Genomic DNA, 5695 nt, shown 5'->3' on the forward strand with positions numbered 1-5695 from the left:
TGGGAAAATTTATGCAAGTGTGGAAGATGTTAAAGAGGACATCGACATGTTGTATGCTTCAAAGCTAAGTGATTTCTTTAATCAGGGCATTAACAACCTGATTGTAAGATGGAAAAGCATCATCCATAAGAATGAAGACTATTTCATTTAATAAATGTTTTGTTTTAATATATAAGTTGTTCGGGTTTTTCATCTAAAAAAGCGACATTAATTTCTTGATGACTTAATACTACAAAGTAGTTTCTGACAATCACAATTAATTTAAAAACATGGCAAAGTGAATCCTTTTACAGTAAAAACACACACAAGATAAATATTTCTCGGTAAATGCAGGATAATATGAAATAAAAAACACATGAAACATATGTAGATAGATAGATAGATGCATTGTAGAAAATACAATAGACAAAAATAACTTTCATAAGTTAAAAATTCTATATTATCAGTTTTATGAGGACTGGATTTTTTACAGCAAATGTGTATGTGACCTGTTGGCAATAAATTCGAACAATAAACGGGCAGCACACAATCCACTTGTTTTAAAATAATATATTCAAAACAAGTCAAACGTATGTACAAAATTTCATTACACTGTTGGTTATCACAGCTGTATCCAGAGTTTTAAATAATTGTCTCCATTTTGTCAAAGTCCACACAGGCAGATTCAATTATTTTAGAACACCCTTTGAAAAGACAAATTCTTCTTCTCTATCCCTGTTATTGTGATACAAGCTGCGATTCTTTCACTTTCGAAATCAGCACTATACACTTTTTATGGATAAACTCACAATCACGCAGTCTAACTTCACTTTTACTTTTACTTTCACTAACTTGGTCGCCTATATATATATATATTGCCCGACTGAGGCCTAGAACTTTCTACGAACTACAAGATGTTATGATGTAACAATACTCACTTAAAACAACAAGAAAAATTCAGAAGGTTCAAGTAACGTGACGTCAATTCACAACAATTGAAGTATGTAATAAATGATTAGTAAACAATTACGTAAGCAAAACTTCAATATCTATCGCTTCTAAAAATAACATACTTTAAACCAACTAAATTATCTCACGTGTTAATTTTTTAATGAACAGTCTTGTATATGTAACAATAAAGCTTCTTCTAGAAAAATATTTACCATATTTTTTAAACTATATACAAAGACTGTTTTCAGTTCATACACAAAGTCTCCTCGTATAGTTTGCACCATCGTTTGCAGTTCTCTTGTTGGTCTCTCATCGCACAGAGCATCTGCTAGAGCTTGAACCCTGGTTGTCGTCTTGATCTTGTGTTGCACAAGGTCTGTTTTGCCTGATCCATCTGTGAAGACATCTGAGAGCTAGCACGGTAGCTCTTGAAGATCTTTCTTCCGTTTGCTAGTCAGTTCTTTACATATGTTTACATCTTTGTACATCTCATCTGCACCCAGTAGTCTTGCGTCTAATAGGTCTTCATCTTCTGTGACAAAGTCACCATCTTCTGGTTCTGTGTCCATGACAGCCATACCTGCCATGTTCATATGAGCTTCAATAGCTGCACCCATTAGGTTTCCTTTCCTCTCAATGTACTTCTTCAATAGATTGTCATGATAGATCTTGGTCTTCTCATCCATTTTCACTTTATAGTCCATTCTGTTGACCACTTCCTGCCCCTCAAAAGGTTCTTTCCACTGCATAGGTAGTAGAACCAAGATCTTCCGTCCGACCTTGAAATGTCGATCCTTGGCCTTCTTGCCATAGAAATGCTTCTGACTGCCTTGAGCTGCACACAAGCTCTCTCGGCACTCGAGTGAGTTGACAGGTCTCTTCCTGTCGTTTTCTGAAGTCTAACAGCCAACAAAGCAATCAACGTGGAAAAGCAGTAACTATATTAACTACTCCAACAAAATATCAGTATTTTCTGGAATTGAATGTACCACGTGGATGCACGAAATAACGTTCTTTACAAACTTAATCATCTTTGAACTTATAGGAATATCGTAGCACTTCCACATTCCCAGCTGATAGTAAAGTCAATGCATTATGATAAACAACTGTAGAACAAGAATCTAGACGTTGAACATAACCATATAGTTTCGAGTAGCAACACTTAAGCTAATTACATCAATTACCATGTCCATATTTCTTGAAACCAAATATGCCCTGGGGATGCATCAAACAATATTCTCCAGAACTGCAACTACTTTTGGAGCTACAGGATTTACTGTGCCACTGTGGTACTTCTGCGGACTTATAACACTAGAAACCAGGTTTTGATACCCGTGGTGGGCAGATCTCAGATAGCCCATTGTGTAGCTTTGTGCTTATCTTCAAACAAACAAACATTACCAATAAATTTCTAATAGTTCTTTTAGTATTTTGGTTTAACATGTTGTTTCGATTCGAAAAATTTTTTGGTTTCCTAAAAAAACTAGGATCTCATGGTTTAAAATGAGATCATCCAGTTTCTTGATAAATAGAGGTGTTATGTTTGGTTGACGAATGTGTGTCGCTAAAGACTTTTGGGATTTCTAAATACTATTCATTTTTCCATTAAGGAGTTGGCTTCCTGTAACTCAGCAGTGGCTTAATGACTTATAACACTGGAATGCAAGTTGCGATCCCCGTGTCGGATATATCGCACATAGTCCATCGTATGTCTTTGCACTAAAACAAGCTAATTGGTTCATATTAATTAAATCGTCTAATAGCTTATTGTTGTTGTTTTCCTACGAAACACCAACCTCAGTTAAAGAAGTAGCCAGTAGTGAAAGTTTGATTATAGTATTGTCTAATACTCAAAGGTTACAGTTTGGTTAGGTATATAGGGAAAGAACAAGTATAAGAAGCCATATAAATACGAATGTCATTTAATCTAATCCGTCTGCCAAATCTGAATTCACAGGAATTTTTAAGAGTTACTCAACCTAGGACCTGGCATGGCTTGATAGTTAGGGCGCTCGATTCGCAATTTGCGAGTCTCGGGATCAAAATCCTTCACCGAACATTCTCGCCCTTTGAGCCGTGCGAGCGTTGTAAAGTTACGGTCAATCTCCAATCCCATTATCATAGAGGTGAGATCAATTTAAGATTACTGAGTAACTTACTTAGTTTGGTTAATATCCAACCAAAAATCCAAAGTAACACTTAATGTTTATAAATATATCGTGTTATTTCGTCCATTTTATTCTGTTTTAAATGCTGAACATCCTAACATTTTTACTCACTAGTTTGGTCTAAAGAAAATGTTTCAAAATATTATCTCAACACAACTAATGCTATTACATATAACAGAGAACTCTGCGTGTTCAATACAGAAATGTATATAATTGATCATGTTTTTTCCGGTGTATTTCTTGATACTTATGTTTCTTTTCTGTTTAAGTTTGACTATGTGTTTTTCATTAAAACATACACCAGTGACGGCAGTATAAAGCAAAAGTTAATATATTCTCTGATATCGCTCATTATCAGAATTTTTATTCTTATTTTTCAGATAGAACGTTTTGTTATTTATAGTTACTGTGGAATTTTCTAGTTACGTACAAAAGATATTTGAGAAATTGGAATAACAAAGTTTTGGCTGTCTAACGTGGTAGAAGCAGAAAACTCGTAATAACAAGATTTGGATTGTCCGATGTAGAAAAAACGGAGAACTAGGAACAACAACAATGTCTGGATTATCCAATTTGGCAAGAGGAGAGAACTCGGAATAACAACGCCTGGATTTTCCAACGTGGTTGCAGCATCACATTGCACTGTAATCTTCCAGATATGTAATAAAATAAGAATTATTTTGATTTTATTAAAATAAAATGTTTTGTGCTACATGTCTTCCAATATTGCCCTGCTGACTTTTCTATCGTATTTTTGTGACTACTGAATAAGAAAAATAACCATTTTTCTCTTACCCAGCTTCACACGATCTCCCACGTTAAAAAAAAATGATAGCCAATCAGATAGTAAGCCCATAAACAGTAAAGGGATAGTCAATAAAAGAAAGACAAATCCATAAATTAAAAGTGGGCAGCCAATCAATGTATAGGGAAACCATGAAGATGAAGTTAAAAGTAAACGGGGTTTATGTAGTATGTAATCTACCCTATATACAAACAGCCCCCAAACCGTTAAATTCGTTTTTCTCGTTTCTCACCTAAACAATATACACAGAAATAAGTAAACTGTTAAGGTTGTTTTAGTCATTTAGACTTTCATGACAATTTATTTGAGATTACTTAAATGAACCTACTCTTTGTTTCTTTACCGTTCTCACGTCTTCTATAGGATACCTAACCCTAGAATGGAACAGGATTAAGATAAAAATACACAATACCAACAAAACTGAGTGGTTATGTTAAATGCACTCTAATAACATAAAATGATTATCTGTGTTAAATGTTCCTTAACCACGAACCTTCTGGACTGTATTAAACTTACTCTAACAACAAACCTTGATACTCATACTTGTGTGAATCTGGGTAGATTTCCAATGATATGACATTATTTGGAGGAATAAGTAGTATTAATCCCATTAATTATTCGTATATTTTACTATACTATATTACTTAGCAAAAGTATTTGGACGATAAGGAAATATACAGTTATTGTCATTGCATTTTTAGTGCAAGGCTCACAATGGGGTATCTGCACTCTGTCCACCACGGGAAATCGAACCACAAATTTTAGCATTGCAAGACTGTATGCTTACCACAAGTTAACCAAGGTACAGGAATATGGAAGGTCATTAATTGCAAGACTATATGATTACCACAAGTTAACCAAGGTACAGGAATATGGAAGGTCATTAATTGAAAATATTTTATTCAATTTCTAATAGTGTGTTGGTCCCCATTTGACAACAATCACAGCTCGAATCTTTCACTAACAGTTTACAAAATGTTGTTATCTTTCGGGCGTAATATTACACCATTCTTCCTTTAAATAAAGTACCAGTTCAATATTGGATTATGGTTTGTTGACTATAGCCTTCTGGTGGCGTTGTAGTACATCCCAGAGTGGTATAACTGTGTTTAAGTCGAGACTCTGGATTGGCCATTGCAGCAATGCTGTTGTTCTGGAATAGATTCCTAACAGACACCGCAATATGGAAGTCGCGTTGTAATGCAGGTAGACGTAACGGACTTCATCGTCGTATTGCATCAAAGCTGGTTGTACAGCATTATCCAAAATGTCAGTATAAAACTAAATATTCATCCTTCTCTTCACTACAAAAAAAAAGAAAACAAACAAACAGAAAACAGTTCATACTATGAAAAACAGCCCAAAACAATTATGCTTCCTCCACCACTACTGGGACAACACTGTCATATGCTTAGCGATCGGTTTACGTTTGATATAGACTCTTCCATCAGATACAAACAATGTTTACCATGATTCGTCACTTCACATGATGCGTTTCTTGTGTTCAATACACCAATCTTGTCGTTCCAGGCATCAGTGTAATCAACGCTTGCAATCCATAGCTTGTAAGCAGCAGCTCTTCCATAAAAACCTTAATAGCACAGTTCTGGCGTCAATTCCGGTTCGTTCATTTACTTTGTGGGCGGTGGACTGAATACCAGACATAAGTTACTACACGTTTTAAGCTTTTTATGGCTCGATCTGTGAATCATTTTAACCTGTTTGCCCTAATATCAACACTAGCATGGTCTGTTGTTTTCCAGTTAACGGAAGGACGTTAACACACAACCCC

This window comes from Limulus polyphemus, unplaced genomic scaffold, assembly GCF_000517525.1.
Source record: "Limulus polyphemus unplaced genomic scaffold, Limulus_polyphemus-2.1.2 Scaffold1517, whole genome shotgun sequence".
Classification (NCBI taxonomy): Eukaryota; Metazoa; Arthropoda; class Merostomata; order Xiphosura; family Limulidae; genus Limulus; species Limulus polyphemus.